Below are 17,448 nucleotides of genomic sequence, written 5' to 3'. Positions count from 1 at the left end.
CTTTGGGATAAACACCTCAAGTAACTCTAAAGGAACAACACCCCCCCCCCCCCCCCCAACAACAACAGTATTGGCTCAATGCAATAAATACAACCGCAATTAGCCAAGCAGAAAGGGTATATCCACAGCTCCAAGGTATTGTAACCATATGAGCAGCCATTCTATATTTGAGAGAAAGCCACGGGATTTATTTGTATCATGCGATGATGAAATAGCTTCTAATCCAACAGTAACTAAGAAGGATGTTCAGCCACAGCTAGTAAATGAGGTATTTTGAAGTCAGCAAGCCCAGAGAACTTGTATTCGAGATTTAAAAGGGACCTGGCCAAGGAGCGCTTTGGATCATTAATGTTGACTTTTAATAAGGCTTTGGAACACTGAGGGCTGAAAGCAAGCTTGTGTTGTGCCAGAGGTTTAACAGGATAGAAACAGGATGACCCACATAATTATCCACCTGTGACCCTGACTCCTATCCCAGGTGAAATAATGGAACAGCTGTAAAAGAACTTCATTAATAAAGCATTAAAGGAGGGTAACAGCAAATGCCAACAGCCTGGCTTTATAGGAAGCAGATTTGTCACTAAGTTGAGAAATTTTTTTGGAGTTGAATATGTTCCTTAAGTTTGCAGGCTGGATGTAAAAAGAGTACAAAGTTTATACAGTTTAAAGCCAACTGAGGCCTTACAAAAACCTCAGCCTTCCTATCCCTGTATAGAAGGACTACCAAAACAGTTACAGAAACCCTGATGCAAGCCAGGAAATTGTGGGCTAAGATGGGCAAGCGATCCTTGAGTCACCGCGTGCTGCAGAAAGGCACAACTGCATGAGCAAAGGGAAAGGAGCAGCCATCACAGGAATTTCCCTGCTCTGGAGCGCAGATCATCATCACTCCCTGCTCTGGATTTCCTTGGCTCAACGCTTCCACCACTGAGAAGCCCATTGGCTTCTAATTAGTTTTGTCTTCAGTGCAACATCGACATGACGTTCATAAAAGCTTCATTTATTTGAAACCAAATCCATGAACTGAAGCGCAAGCGTGAATACCAGAGATGCTTCCAGGTATACACCAAAAGATGTGCCTCTGACGCTCAGAAATGGCAGCGAGAGCAGAACCATATCCTACTGGTAAGGGACTAATAAATTCATTACACATCGTGAAGGCTTTGGGTCCTTGCCCAAGGGTAAGAGGAGAAATGTGGGGAGGAAAAAGTAAAGTTGCTGTTCGTGTCATCTTCCGGCATGAAGCAATGGGTGATGAACAGCCAAACTGCCTAACGCTTTTGGGTCCGAAATGACACAAAGGATGCGCTTCATCTCCAGCAACATCTCTGCCCTGCCTGAGGCTTAACAGCAGCCCTCCTCCCTCGCCCCTTACTGGGAGGTCAGCTATGGTCTGACCTTTATGAAAAGGCCTGTTTTCCAACCCATGAGCCAAAAACTCTTCAGCCACAACCCTGTCATCTTCCCCTTGATTTATGCCGGTGTGGGAGCCCCCGCCAGCTCCAGGTGGAGCAGTGGCAAGTGAGGGAGAAGAGTCATTCTTTACTCTCAAATCATTAGCACACAGCTACGCACATCAGATATCACTCCCGCTCTGCCAAACAGCTGGGCTACCCTGGGCATCTCAGGGACAGACAGAGGGTCTGTGAACAATTTCAAAATCCCCCTGATGGTCATTGCTGAGCCTACATGACTTCATCCCAGTTACCGTTATGTTTTTGAGAGTCCAGAATAACATTAAATTTCCATATCTTGTGGTTTTTGGAGGGTGTGAATAAATTCTCTTGCTGTGAGTTATTTAGGTACCGGTAAACCCAACCCCGCAGTGATGAAGCCATTGAGCAACACAGAAGGCCCGTGACGGAGATGTGGCAGGCAACAACTCACCAGCATGACACATCTTGAGGTCCCAAGTGTCAAGTCAGAACCACCAAGAAGAATTGCAGATACTTTTTACGGTCATGATAGGTCTAACTCAGAGAAGTTACCTAAACTCAGAACTTGTGAAACATGAATTTACCTTCCTTTCCTACATTTGGTTTCATACATTATACACAGGCCTGAACAGAAAATGCCAAGAGACAACAGACTTGTGCCCTTTCAGACCACCAGGAATCAAGCAAGCTCCCCAGATCCTTCAGAAAAATAGCTTGTTGGCATATCAACCAGAAAAGCTATGCCCTATGATCTCCCACCACCGCGCTGTCTCTTCTTAAAGATGTATCTCAGCAGGGGCTTTGAAACGAAGTGCCGTTTGGTCCGATGGTCGCTGGAAGTTAGGCGCAGCTCAGACGGACTTACAGCTAGTATCCCACAGCCTTATTTGCCTGATGTTGCCTGCTTGAACTACAGAGCAGCTACAAGCTACTACTACCTGTTAGGCCCTGTCAATCAGAGGACAACAAAACATCCTCCGGAGAGCCAAAAGTCAAAGCTGGTTTTGGTCTCACGTTTGATCCCACTCATCCCCGTGCTTGGGACTCCAGTTGCACATATTTTCACCAACTGATCCTTGTGAATTCTCAGGGTTGGAAGGAGTAGGGAGGGTACAATGAATGGTGTATCCCAAAGTCCGAATGCTTCCTGAAGGCCAACTCGTACCCATGGTGGTTAGGGCTGTTTCCTCCCTCACCTCTGAGCTTCCCTTCCTTCCTCCAAGGACATCTTGGTTTGGGGTTTTTTTTAGCTCCTCAGCTGAGCTAAAGCCCACAAAAACACATGAAAAGCCACCATTTTACTCAATGGATTTTTCAACTCCAGCTCAAGAGGAACAAGCCTCCTACATGAGCAAGTGCAGAAAGAACAGGAGGATAAGGAGAAACCTCATTTAAGACTATACAAGGGGAAATTGCAAAAAATTACCTAAACCTTTAGGAACATATTTATATTTTGATTTCATGTAATATTACTTCCTGGTTTCCAGCACATATTCCCTGGGCGTCCCCTATCAAATATCAGGCAGTATTAAATCACTGATCCCTGATCCCCGTAGCTCTCAGAAAAACATCTGTACTAATTTGTTGGTTTTCCTTAACATGAGGGCCAGATGAACTCCTCCAGGGCTCAGCCAAGTGAGATCGCTGACAGATGCAGAATAGAAGTGCAAAGATTTTTCCTTTATTAAAAATAAGGTTCCACACTCCAAGCCCTGAGCTTGTCGCTTGCCAGAGTGATGAAATGACACGCGGCAACCTTGATCCAACACTGTTGTGGATACAAAAACAGGGTTCTTACCTAATGCTACTCCACGAGCAAATGATTTCTGACAGCACATCCAAATTGGCATGGGCCGACAAGGTGAGGGGTCTGGCAACTGGATACAGACCTTTTTTACTAGGGGTCTCTGAAGTGTCTCAAAGGCATATAGTTATTTAAGTTCACTGACCTGTGAAGGCAACAAATTTGGCACCCTGCTCACCACTTGCAGGACCCCGACTCCATTTCTGACAAACTCTGCTGCAGCAGTTCAACACGAAGCCGCCTTCCTAACAGCGGAGGTAAGGCAGCTTCGTCCTTGCTGTTCACGACCAGGCACCTCAGTCCAAGTCACCAACGGCTGCTGCTGGAATAAACCGCAAAACCCCAGAGGGATGAGCTACCACCATCTTTGGTGGGCGATCCGTGACACCTTCCAACTCCTTTCCACGCACATCCAGCAAGTCAAACTCATGCTAAAGGTGTACCAGGGAGTTTGCAGAAGCAAGCAGGAGCTAAGAGGGGCAAGCTGCAGCTTGCTCCTATCACCTTAGCCACGATGTTTTGCACCAACAACCTCATACGCCCCAGCAAGGGGTTCACACAGGCTTTTATTGATGATCATGCAGTTGTTCACCTCAGCTACTTCAATTTTCAGCCACCACAATAAGCAGACCTAGCCATACTCCTATTATGCAGATGAAGCTGTGGTCCTCTTCTGCTTTTGCCCTGGCTTGGGGAAGGCACTGTACTCCAAAAACAGCTAATTGCAACTCAGCTGAACAGCTTTCCCTTGAATCGAGGAGTAATTTTCATGGAAAAGCTCCCTTCCAAGTTCAGAAGAGCCCCGAGAGAAGGTGCTGCAGGCACACAACAGTACGAGACCTCGGTTTTCTCCCAGTCTGGTGGGCTTTGTGATTTGGATGCCTCTTTTGCAGAAGAGCTTGTACACTTCGTACAGGATGCTGAAGGGATATCGGAGGCTGGCCTTGCATGAAATATCTTAATCTAAGTGCTTAATCTAAGTGCTAGCTGGCTGCCAGGGAAAGACTTACTTGCACGTATAACCTCACGCATGTGTTGAGCCCCAAAAGACTCACCACAGAACTTGTCAGCACCACGTATCTCTGCACAGGAATGACTCACAGCCCTTTGCCAATGCTGGTGGTTCACTGTGGGCATTCCCCCCTCAGGAAATTCTTCTTGGCCACGACCCAGTCCAAATGCAAGAAAACCCCACAAAAACAGATCCTTCCACCAGAAGCCTGAGGAGGCATCCCAGCCAGGGGCATTGGTCAGCCCATTGACAGGCTGTATCTGCTTTCAATAAACTTTTATAGCCTGTCAATTCGCTGAATCCTACGCAGTAAAACTTGTGTCATTAAAAAAGTCTTGCAGTGCCAGTGTCTCTTTTTTTCCCCTCTTTTTAATTTGAGGACAGCTGGGAGGGATTGACTCAAGGGCCAAGTTCATAAGATTTTTTTTTTTTTGCGGGGGGGGGGGGAAGAAATCACTTCAAATTACAACGGGAATTTTCAGAGCCTCCTTCTGGGGAGAGCAGCCATTTTCAAAAGTGACTTCATTTCCAGAGCTGGCTTACCTCCCAGCATTTGAACAAGCAAGGAAAGAAAAGTTCAGAAAGGAGATAGGTTTCAAGTTTGGCTTGATTGGTTTCAAGTTTAACAGTCTTAAACCGGCCTTTAAAGTTACAGGCAAATTCTAGGGTGGTTCAGCTTATGAGGCTGCCAGTCCTGAACTCCAGCTCACTGGCCAGAAGAGAAGATCCAGCACAGCACTGCTTTCAGTGGACATCTTAACGCATAAATCTGGTGCCAACAAGGAACCCAAAAGCCCTCACCTGGCAGATCCGTAGATCTAACCCTGCAAGGCTTTTGCGTGGATTTTACAAGGGGCCAAGGTCTGAAGCCCGTGGTTTGCATCCTTCCCCTGGGATGCACCGTTGTGACCATCGTTAAGGGCCATATTCAGCCAGCTTAAATCCTTTTCAAGTCTCTGCACCTAGTGAAATGGGGAGCAAGGGACATTTAAGAGCAATTCAGACTCCAGTAAAGCACCAACTGGAGACACGGGGACCAAGGAGACTGTAGGGCAGTTAACAGTCTCTTTATTCCCTACCTTTAAGATGCAGATAACATTGTTTTCTTAACGAGCATGTTAGGAAGATAAATATGCTGCCAGTGGTTAACAGGCTCCATAGCTCTCAGGATATGCAGCCCAATTCCCAGTCCCACTGATGGCTGTTTAGGGTAGTTTTCACCCCAGCTGATGGTTGTTTGCAATGCCTGCTTATCAGGCAGAGTTTTCCTTGGGAGGAGCAGGGCTTTGATAAAGCTCCGGCAAAAACCTATGAGTAAGCAAGAGGAATTTTCCCTGCTCTGCATTGTTTGGACTGTCAGTCACCCCTCGCTTTGCTAGGAGTAATACATGAGCCTACGAGCAAGCTGTAAATACCATGTCCCAGCATGTGTCTAAGGGAGGGGGATTCACACATGGAGGGTGCAAACAGCTGGAGCTATAGACAGCTGTTCTCCACCACAGCACATTGACTGATGGGGTCTCTCGCCGAGATGTCAGCTTTTGCTAGTGTTTTAGGAAAGATAAGTCGCTAATGACCGCTGTTTAAATGATTCTTGGCAGGAAGAAAAACACAGAGGTCCTTTATGAAGAGTTGCTCTTTATCTGTCAGAACAGCAGCGCCAGTTAATTCTTTTTTTTTTTTGTTTCCACGCTATGTCTTGTCTCTAGGGTGGGTTGGGGGATGCACGTGGGGAAGAACTGCTTTCCAAGTCTTCTAGACTAGATATTAATGTCTAAGACATGATGGACTGCCTGCTAGAGTCCCATGGCTGTATCTCCTAATATCACCTCCTCAATTAAGTGCTTTTGTTTCTGGTGAAAGGTAGGGGATTGACAGCAATCAGTCGGAGCAGCCACGGGAGAGGCAAGGAAAGCTGCTCTGGTCTGCCCTGACACAGAGGGACCAGCTCAGACTGACAACACTGCCTGGCGATCCATCCATCCATCCATCCATGAAGGGTCATTTATACTGACGGGTGGCCTCTGGTCAGGCTGGTTTCCCACAGGACCCCAAGCAGCAGCTCTCTGGGGAGTTCTGCTAGCAGCCTCGGTGGCCAGGAAGCACGTTAAATAACATAATCCATGCCTATTCTCCAGGTGGCGTCACAAGAAAAAGCAAATACAAGCAGCCACACCGCAGTGACAGAAAGCTTCCTCCAAACTGGCACGCCTTCAGAAGCCACTCAGTCTTGCTTTCCTCTTTTCCCTGCATGTCCCGTACCGCTTTGGCCTTCAGCCTCCACAGCGCACAAGCTTTTTGCATGGCAGCAAACCTAAGTTGCACGCTTCCTGATCCAAAATAAGTACACAGAAGTTACGTTTGCCGGATCTCATCCTAAGGAGCAGGGGAGGTTCCTGCGAGGCCAGTGGCAAAGTTGCAGCGAAGGGGCACTGGGTGACTGTGCCGGGGAGAGCAGGTTCTGGGGAATGTGGGTCTAATCCCCTCCTGTGTGACCTCAGAAAGGTCACGCTTCTCCTCCTCAGCTGCACAGAGATGGATAGCCAGACTGCCCTACCAAGTGGTGAGAATTAACTAGTGCCTGTAAAGCACGTTGAGAGACTCGGATGACAGGTACTATATAACTGCAAACTCTATTATATCATTCCACCATCCCCTTTGCCAAAAACCTGCCTTTGCGGAAAAGATCCAGACACCAAATACATTATTAAGTGAGGATGTCTGACAGTAGTTCAGCTACGTAGAGATGTTAAATAGTAATAATAATGAAACAATACTCAGCATTTGAGGATGCTGTACATCTTCAAAGCACTCCACCAAAACATTAACTGATTATACCCAAAATAAATTGCTCGCAGCTGTTAGAGATCCATGAGGTATTCAGAAGAAAAGGAGTGAACATCATTCATCCTGGATCATACGGGAGACGCATGTGCTACAGCGTAATCAAGAGCTCAAAGGAAATAACTTGCAGGGAGTTCAGCTTTTAGTGCTCTTCTGCTATACACCTCAAAGCACGGTTTATTGTTAGAAAAAGCACAGAGGCCGGAGCTACCTCCTCTCAACCGCAGAAGAAAGTTGTGATAGAGCCAAAGCCTTATTCAAAGTTCAATGTCATACCATTAAAACTCCTATTTCAACTTAATCTTAGCAGAAATAGCTGCATGCCAGACAGCTTAAGGCATCTATGATGTTTATAGCCGCAACCAGGAGAACATAGATCTGGCCCTCTTGTAGTAAACACTGCTAGCTCATCCAACAACGCCTTTGCACTCATCCGTCTTGTCTTGAAGCGCGGACCTCACTACTGCAATTCCACGTTATGCTGAAGAATTAAGGCTACCTCCCCACAGTCAGTTCACATCCGTGGCTTATAAAAGCATCACATCCCACTCCCCTGCCCACCTCTCCCACCCCCAAAGCAAGCAGCTGGGAAAAAACAACGTCAGGCGCACACCGAAGAGCTTGTTGCCGTAACCGCCTGGTAGTGCTCAGAACACCAGGGCACTCGCATCTAAATAAACCCAGGAGGAGTATTATTTCCACATACAATTATTGGCTGGCTTTCCAACACTTGAGCTAGTTCCTGGCCCGTTCCCTGCCAGAGCACAGCATCTGCCTGGGCAGATGCCTGGAAAGACACGAGCGGGGACCTGGCATCTGCAATAACCATTAAGGTATAAAAGGTTGTTTGTTCACAGAGCTGCAGACTTGCTCATTTACAGCACACGGCTGAACGCTGCCATGGCCCAGCGTTTGCCACTGACCCGCTTTGTGGTTTGCCTACATTCTCTCCCGGTCCCAAAGGGCAGAGCTCAGAAGAAAACAAGCCCTGAGAATCCCAAAAACAGCCACCAATTTAACACCACTTTACCACAGCATTAAGCTTGGCCTCTTTAGTCTACCCCTTCCAAAAGGGAGGCAGCCCGCTCAGTGCGGCACGAACACCTGATCTCTCATCATCTCACAGCAGGAGCGCAGCACATCGGGGCAGATGTGCCGCAGCACAGCAGTAGAGACAGGGTGGAGGGTGCCCCAGGCCCGGGCTGGAGTGGGCACAGAGCATCATCCTTGATAAAACCCGCGGCAACCAGCACAAATCAAAACTGAGAGGCCCAGCAGAACTTCATTTCAAGGGGTGAGGCTAGCAAAGGACAGAAGAGCAGTGTCACCATGGAAAGAGCAGGGAAGATGCGGGACTGGATAAACACACACCTGCCAACACCGCACAGGTCCAAGCCAGCAGCTTTCCAGATGCCAGTGGCTAAGAGGAAGGCAGAGCCGCCAACTTTGCGTCTGCACAGGACTGCAGCATGCTGCAAGGAGCTTGTATCAGAAATCAGGGAAGTCAAGGCTTGTAGGAAAGAGGAACAGCAGAGCAATAGTGAAGACACATTGACACAGGCTGCACCTAGAGGAAAGAAAAGCAGCCCCTCGTTTTCATGAGTATTAAAGCTCACAGCCTGCACAGTCTCACAGGAGCTTTGGTTTCAGCCTTCTCTGCCATTTGCACGCTGCATACTGGAGATCATCCTGCCACACATCATCAACATCTCCCAAGAATCCCGAGGCAACTTCGTTTAAAATCCAACCTCCAGTACCCTCCAGGAAAGCCGACATGCCCTTGGTAACAGAGACAGCAACCTATTTAAAGATGAGCTATTAAAAAGCAGTAGCCTGTGGTACTTTGCCAGACTCTTGGCTCTTGAGGAGAACACCATAACGCATTTCTCTGGTTTGCCCCCAGTTCGCAACACACTGACCCAGAAGCGGCAGTCCGGCAGTTTCTGCAGACTAGGGGGTTTTGTTTTACAAACCCTATTTTAGTGGGGTGTCACTATGTCTATTGAGTGCTTTAGGCTCTACAAGACAGGAATCATGCCCTCACACTGTGCTACAACTTAACTGGGTATATACAGATTATTTTAAGGAAACTGAACACACACCCCGCATACCACATCAGCTTGAGATATACGAGGGCACGAGCATGAAATAGGGGCTAAAAAGCTCCTCCTGCCTTGCAAATGGTAGAAAATATCCTCATAACATCACGCAGTACATCAACTCGAAATATTAGGCACGGTCTGATACCAAGGGACAGTGCTGCGCTGGCCAGAGGGATGCTGCGAGAGGCGCTGCGCATCTCGGTCAAAAGAAATATCTTTAGAGGCAGTTCTGTCATTTAGGATCTGTAGCATAAAACATAAGGCAGGCTGCCAGCAAGGTTGCATTGCTGAAGTCTAAAAGCACAGCTTCAAACAGATCTCTGTGCGGGGCATCAGAGTGGAAAGAGCCGAGACCTGCTGCAAACCAGCACCGGAGTACGTTGGGCAGAGCTACGTGCCGGCTCCCAGGGCAGGTGTGAGCCGTGCCCAGAGCCAAGCGCAGCAGCCATGGGTCGGACACAGGCTGGGCTCGAGGCGTTTCTTGTGACCGTCCCACACCAAGTGCTGCAGGAGGGTCTGTGAACCCACACGGTCAAGGGAGGGGAAATGTGGATGGGCAAAGCACACACAGCACCTGCTCGGGCTGTGCTTGGATCCAGTCAACACTGTCAGCCTCTCACTTAAAAAAACCACACCACAAATACATTTCTCCCATCCAAGACTCTCTCCTTCCCCCTCTGAGCTCATTCATGGCTCAGGCTCCGGGACAGCTGCCGGGTTGCCAAGTCCCCCCAGCTCACTGAAGCACAGAGCAACACGATCAGGATGATAGCTGGGCCAGCTGTTAGAAATCACTGCAGGACTCAAAACAACTACAGAAAAGAGCAAGCAGGGGAAAAAAATAAACCAGCAGAAAGCCCCTTACTCCTTTTCCTCTGCCTGAACATTGTGGTCTCATTGTTACCACCATCCTTAAATCGCCAAGTAAGCCCTGGCCAAAATGACAGCTCATCAAGAATATTTTAAAAATACCCTGGGTGGGGACTGGGGAGCCCAGGGAAACAGGGACCAAGGCAGTGGATTTTTTCACACCTAGGTGATGGTTTTGAATGCAGCTCAGGTCAATAGAAGTGACCTTGATCCTGACGGGGACCAGCGCCAGTGGACTCCAGTGTGAAGTCGCCCCCCTCCAGGCATCAGCAGAGCCCCACTGCAGTTCCCAGTACTGGGGGAAGGTGAGCTGCGTGCCTGCAGGACCTGCTGGTACAGGAGGGCTCCTCTACATTTCTACAGAGGCTCCACTTGTACGGAGTTGCCCAACTCAGCAACCTGCAAGCTTAACTCAAAGCCAGAAGCGCTCTCAACAAAAAAAAAAAGCCCCTTCTAATAACAGTGAGTTACTGTCTCCCGCAACAAAATCCAAACTCATTTGGAAACACAATTTTGTTTAAATTAGAGCACATTAAAGCAGGCAACAATGCCCTTGTCTATGTTTATGGGAAGCATGTTGTCTTGCACAGTGGGCTACCAAATGTCCTCAACTGACACTAAACATCAGCAAAGGGACATTGAGAGGATGGAGAAGAGCAGGATGGCTGCTCCCTGAACACGTCGGGACGAGGAACAACACAAGCTCAGCAAGGAAGATGGGATTTTGAGATGCAAACATCCACAGGACCCCCACTGACAGCAGCTGGGCTGCAGCTGTCCTGCTCTCCCCGAGACAAGAAGGCAGGGGCAGCTGATTAAAGGCATCCGTGCCCAAGCACCCAGTCCTGCCTGAAATACCCCTCACAAAGGGCAGGCAGAGGCCTGTGCCTGCATGTCGGGGCAGGATGGGGCTCGGATGCTGTAAACCCTGGTGATGGTGGCAGAGGACCGCATGGGAAGCCAAGGAAGAGCAGCAGCGCTTAGGCAGTTAAAAACATAATATTTTCCCAGCATATCACCTTACTGCTTCTCCACAGCCTTTTAGGCAGGTCTTCCCAGCCCCTCTGTTTTTGACAGGCAGGATGGGGCCTTGCAGCTGATTTCAATTTTAAGCCATCACCCAGGGATAATGTTATTGTTCCACTTTCCCTCTGCTCTCTGGCTGGCAGGGGCTGTCTCAGTGGCAGCGCTAGGCCACTCTCCCTCTACATCCCACTGCTTGCACAGGACCCAAGCCAAGACACAGAAGCCTGGCAGTTTCCCCTCAAGATTTGAGGTGCCTCTCCACCTCTGGGGTGGAAAGGGGGCCAGGCTAACGTGCTGCTCCATCTGCATGACCACTGCCAGCCCCACAGGTGACCAGCTATATCATGATCATCAGGACTCTTAAGACATGTCTCCACACCTCCTTCATGCTGTGCTAGCTCCAGAGAAATAGCAGAGCCCCACTCTGTCAGCTCTATTTAGCTTTGCTGCAGACACATCTGATGAAGCAAAGCCAGAGGTTATGCTCCCCATTACAAAGCTGGAAATAAGGTTGCAAGAAAAAAACCCCAGAGCGGACACAGTTCTAGGCTGTGCCTGTCATCAAGATGCCTCCTGAGCTGTTTCCACCATCATCTCCCTAATGCACAGCTGTGTTTCAGTGCCAAGTGTTTCTCCAGAACTGAACCCTCCCCACCTTTACTCCCCTCTTCAGGGCAGCATATTCACCCCGGTGTGTGGCCATCCAAAACACCCTGCCCCTCCTGGCTAGAAGTTAAGCAGAGTATTTCATGGGGGAGAGGAAGGGGACTGCACCCCCGTTGTTCAAGAGGCTCTTGGCTTTTCAAAAGGAGCAATCATTGCACATGCACTTCAGCAAACCCATGGGCTCCCACGTCCTCTCAGCACATTAAGAAACAGCTGACTAGTTAGTTATTAGAGACTCTGGTCCAGATGAACTCCTCCCTTCCTGTCCTCTGCCTTCCAGAAAGCTGGTCTCTCCCTTTGGAGAAGTCTCTCACCTACAGCAAAGGCTCCAGCTAGGGAGCCCAAGGCTTTGTCGTCTTTGGTGAGAACAGGAGCCACTACAACCTCTCTCCTGCGATTGCTTTTCTTCACCAAGCCTCCTGCAGATGCATCCTGACAGCTTACTACCCTCCTTTCAGCCCCAGCTCCCTGCACCGCTTCTTCCCATACCACAAGCTCACCCCCACTGCCTCCAGGTGCATGATACAAGCATGTTTCTGCCTAAACACTACTCCTGGGCAACTGGCTTCTTTCTCTTCCATTCCTTTATCCTCCGAGGCTTTGCTGCATGCACAGAAGACAGGACAGATGTACAGGCTGCTGCAGCCCAGGGTGCCCTGTGGGACAGTAATTGCAGGATGAGGTAAGGCAGAAGGAAGTGGGTGCTCTAGGCTGAAGGGAAGGACAGCTGTGGCTGTTCCCAGGATCTGGAGCAAGTCAATTGATAAATACCAGAGCTGGACCTGAAGGAAAGCTGGGCATTCACAGCCAAGAAAGCCTAACTGCTTTGGAAGAAGCCCTGGCCTTTGTTGCACAATCTCTAGGCAAGGCACTCACTGTACTTGCAGAGCAAGAGGCAAACTAGGGATAAGCATACGCACACCCCCTCACTCAGTCTTGCACGGCCCAAAATACAGCTCAGCACAGGCCTCCAGCTTCCCACCTACCAAAACACACGGCCTCCAAAAGCCAGCGCTGCAGCTTATCCTGTGCAGCTGCCCCCGGAGAACCTGGTGTAATAAGCAGCAAGATTTCAGCCTCCTTCGGTGCACAGAAAGTGAGAGGCACGCACCATCCGGCACAGCCAATGCCTGTCACTCTCGGTGCCTGATGGCCTTTGAAACCTCAGGAGAGAGTCAACAGCAAGAAAGACCTCGAGCATTCTTTCTAAAACACCATTAAATATACAACCAACTGCTAGGTCAACAAAAAACTACAAGCCCTTTAATCTGAAGCTGCACAACATTCAGCAACAGCTTCTCTAGACGCTCGCAGCTGACAACTCATTCAAAGAAAACTCCATACGGTTTCCACTATCCCATAAGTTCATCCAAATCCTACCTTATCACACAAGCTGCGACTCAGATCCAGCCAGGACTTTCTGTGCTGCACCAAGCTGCCACGTGGTAGCTCAGGATGCTCTGACTGTTACAGAAAGGACCTGGAAACAGAGAAAAAAGAAAGGGGTAAGTCTTCAGAAAAATCAGGATATAACACACTCACATCCTCTTCACTAATCTTCAAGTCTTTAATTTCCTAGGTCCCTGCAAACTTCTTACCACAAAGAAGACATCAACCATGCCAAGATAGCCGCCTCTCCCAATCCTTCTCTGAAAAACTCAGGCTCAGCTGAGCCTGATTTATATAAACTCCTTGCCCTCCCGCCCCTGTGAGGACAGGTTAATGGGAGTCATGGGGGTGACCCCCTTCTCTTATGTAGGTGGGAGGATTTACTTTGTTAGCCCTCTTCTTCTTTCTTGTTCCCAAAACAGCCACAGATGGCCCAGGGAACTGCCTTTTAGATGCACTTTAAAGCTTCTGTGGCTGACTGATACTGGAAGGCTTAGGAAGCCCTGTATTTTTCCAATTTATCTAAAAAGCTTCACAGGGCTTAGAGAAAACACAGGGCATTACTGTGCAAGAGATCTTATCTGAGTCACAGCCATGCACCTGGAAGCAGGCACCTAAACCACCTGCACAACACACATACATTAGGCTTCCCTTCCTGTATGTGCCAACGCATCCACAAAATCACGTATTCATTTCATTTCAACCAAAAAGCACTGATGTGCACTTCCAGCTGCAGCCGCGGGACATAAACACAGCCTGCGTGTATACACACACGCATATGTATGCGCGCACACACACACAATACACGTGCACACCCTTGTGTGCAAATTATCTGTCTTCCGTTTGTATTTGGCTTGGCTGCACAGCCTGCTCTCCGTGGGCTCGGCCAGTAGATATCCAGGCTAAGATAAACACCAGACAGCTGCTGGGAGCCAGAGATATTTTGGTGATTAACAGCTGTGTGGGGCTATACAACAGAGACCCCCGCGATCCCTCCAGAACAGGCTGTTTCATTTCAGATTTCTGTTTGTCAGGCGAAAGCTGGAAGCGCTCAGAGGAGATTCTCTGCAAAAGGCGCAGGTGGGAAACCTGGCGTGGAGAAGCCGTTGCCCAAAATCCCATCCTTTCCCCGGCACGCCGGCCGTGGCAGCCTGCGTTGGCTTTGCCCGGCGCCTCTTGTGCGGCACTTGCAGCCACAACTGCAAAAACATGGTTGCGTACGGCAAGGTTTCTTGAATCCATGACGAAATAGCAAAACGCTTACAGGGAAGCCTCCCCTCATGGGATTTACAGTTTAACATAACCGAATACTTCAGAAGATGGTCCTGCAAGTGTTTCACTTTGGGCCTTTTGCAAATGGGCTCTTCTCTGCTTAGTGCAGGCAGCCAGCGACAGCCTTGTAGGAAAGGAGAAGCTGGGAAAAGGAGACAGACCTGGGCTTTGGAATAAGAACGGGGCTGACACATGAAGACAACAAATATTATTACCCCTTCATACCAAGAGGGAAAGGGATGCATAGCGACTATAGCTGATAATTTCCAAAGAGCACAAGGAAATTCCCAGTCCGACTTTCCCCGTTGGAAAGGGGAGCTGCAGCCGCAGCGGGAATGCCGGGTGGAACTCCATCCCGAGCAGCAGCGGGGTCTCGGACGGCTCACACGCAACTGCGGAGCTAAAGACGTTTTGACGGAGAAAAGGGGCGAAAAGTGGGAAGTTGCTCACAATGCGACTATAAAAACAAAGCCTAGGGATTAGTTAATAATGTGTGGTCTGAGAAAACAAACACATCTCCCCGTAAAGACCTTAGTTCAAATAAACTGGTGCTCTTGTCATTAAAACCCACCATCTGCATCTGTTTTCCACTGGGTCTAGTGTGAATTTTAAAGGGCCACTGCGTGGAGGAACAGTCCCCCAACGTCGTCCTTTGGGGCACTTCAAAATCCAGATGTGGCCGAAGGACACCGTGACTGGGACTCATCCTGCATAGCATTTGTAGTGAAACTAAATGTATATAGCTGGAAGTCCTAAAGCTTTTATGCTGGAAGCCTAAGTTGGAGCTGCTGAGTTACAGCAAAGGCTTCTTGTCTTCAAAACGATGAAGCCTGCAGACCCTAAAAAGCCAGCAAAGGTGGGCGTGTGGGAAGACTGCTGGTTGTGCCCAAGGTGACGCATGCCCCCTGGAGCTCTCCTCGTCCCCCTTTCCCGCTCTGCTCCCAGCTCCCTCCCTGCAGTGCAATAGGTAAAGCCCCAGACCTGAGAAAGTGGGTCTAGTACTGAAGTCCCCTGAGCTCGGTGGGGGAGTTGAGACCTCCCTGCCTCCGCTCAGGTCGCACTTTCATGCCTGATTGCAGCTCATCAAGGCCCAAAGTCTAATAATGAAACAACCGAGGCCGAGAGCTCCCTCTGACAGCTTAACTGATGGTTGTAATTAGGGACTAGCCCACACAGCTTTTCATTAGCACAGCACAAGACTTCTTATGGCTGTTGTGGAGAGACTGTGCTTCACGCCCAGCAAAAAGGCATCAAGGCCCCCAACCTTCCTGGAAAAGGGGAGCAGAAAGGCTTGGTGCGAAGAAGGAGCTCTCTGTGCTCCTACGGACTCGTAAATGGCCATCAGCGCCCATTTTCAGTGCCGAGCGAAGTTTCATTTACATGGAGTTTGCATTCTGGATACAGCCAAGCACATTTTTATTTCACCGCGCGTGGCACATTCATCATTTTTTAAACTTCTGCGGCACCCCGATTATTCCCCAGACGTCGGTGACTGCAGGCAGTCTCTTGACTTCCCTCCAGACAATCTACATATCTCTGGAGGAGCCTGACCATCTCTTTCCTCAGCCCATGGGTCACTGCTTTTGGCTCTCATGCACTCACCGGCCTTCTCTGAGTACTGGCTCAGATCTCCCGCTGCACCTGTGGTGATGCCGGGTAGCTGGGGTGTCTACATCGCTTTCTCTGTTTTGCTTCCAGAAAAATTAGAAAATATTTTCGTACGCAGCAAAAGACTAACCATACTAAGAAATACCCTCATTTTCTAGATGAGAAGTAGAACAGAGTCCTCTGGGGTCCCTACTTTCTTCCTCCCTTCTGGCTTTCCAAGCAGAACCTGCTGCTCTCTCCTGCACTGCAAACCAGATTTTGGTTTTTGTCAGTTTGATTCTGCAGCTTCAAGTTTTCTTACTCCTGGGCAATGTCTGCTCTTCTCAGAGCTGTTTTATAGAAGGACTTGTGATTGTAAATGGCAAAGTGAAGGAAAAGGAAGTAAACTGGCTATTGTGCCAGAATCACTCCTGGCACTCCTCCCATTTCTATGTTCTCTTACACTATAAAGCTGGAATAAATCAGAAGTGAGCAGTACACCGGTAAACTGGTGAAAGGGGAGCAGGAGCAGCACTCCAGTCTCTTGCACTGGTGTAAAAAGGTGTAGTCCCATGCAGGCAACAGTTATCCTGAATTACAAGTGGTGGGGAACGAGAATAGACTTAGAGTGTTTATTAGCAGCCATAACCTTAATCAAATAACACTCAAGGATATGTAAAGAAATCTGTTCCACTGCAGCCTCCCAAGCCAAATAAAGGAGTAAATAGGACTTCTATCAAAAATCTCTTTTAAAACTCATGCACGTTGGGTTCTAAAAAATATATCCCAGTTTCCTGGGGAACAGCCAAAGCTCCAGAGGAGCCGCCCTAGATCAAACCGGTGGCCTATCGCACCAAGCTTTCAGCCTCCTGCTGTAACCAGCCCCAGCGCACTGGAGAAAGGTGACGCCCCAGGACGAACCTGGCCGCTTGGGCAACGGTGTCCATGGAGGGAAGAGGATGCTCTCCCCAAAGCATCGGCCCTTTGTGTCTCATGGGGTCTTTGCGTGACCTTTGCCCCCCCAGAGCATCTCCTGGCTCAGAGATCTCGATCTACCCATTTCACTTTGCATAGAAGGAGCCTCATTCACTCCTTCTCCTCCATCTATGGGACTGCTTTAGTCAACATTTACATATTATGTAGAATTACATGGGAAAAAAAAGAAAAAACAGCAGAGAAACAGACTCTGTGTAATAGAGGTGCACGTAAATAATCACTGGCCTAATCCCCTTTGACAACGAGAGATATCCAACCAGAAAATGTTCACGTCTGTAACTCAACCTGAAATTTAAGCACAAGGAAGTGGTGTCAAAAGGGGACTTGGGTTCCCATAAAAGCCTCTCTACTTCCAGACCCTGGGCCCCCTAGCCAAAAAACCAGAGCAAACTTCCAGACATAACATCTGAGAAGTGCAGGCCTCACAAAGGGACTTGCTAACCT

The 17,448-nt window shown here is 48.9% G+C and overlaps 1 long non-coding RNA gene across 1 annotated transcript in view; it reads right to left on the bottom strand.

The window, feature by feature from the left end:
- LOC142067637 (uncharacterized) overlaps positions 1–13,853 on the bottom strand; it is a 91,148-nt gene extending 77,295 nt beyond the window's left edge. Inside the window, exons 1-2 of the long non-coding RNA XR_012664115.1 lie at positions 13,790–13,853; positions 13,141–13,240 (exon numbers count right to left, since the gene is read on the bottom strand). This is a non-coding gene — a long non-coding RNA (uncharacterized LOC142067637). The remainder of the gene's footprint in view (positions 1–13,140; positions 13,241–13,789) is intronic.
- Between the last annotated feature and the right edge of the window lie 3,595 nt (positions 13,854–17,448).

This window comes from Phalacrocorax aristotelis, chromosome 22 (genome assembly GCF_949628215.1).
Source record: "Phalacrocorax aristotelis chromosome 22, bGulAri2.1, whole genome shotgun sequence".
In the NCBI taxonomy this organism is placed as follows: domain Eukaryota; kingdom Metazoa; phylum Chordata; class Aves; order Suliformes; family Phalacrocoracidae; genus Phalacrocorax; species Phalacrocorax aristotelis.
The sequence above is the reverse complement of the archived record's forward strand: the minus strand, read 5'-3'. Positions and strand labels throughout refer to the sequence as shown.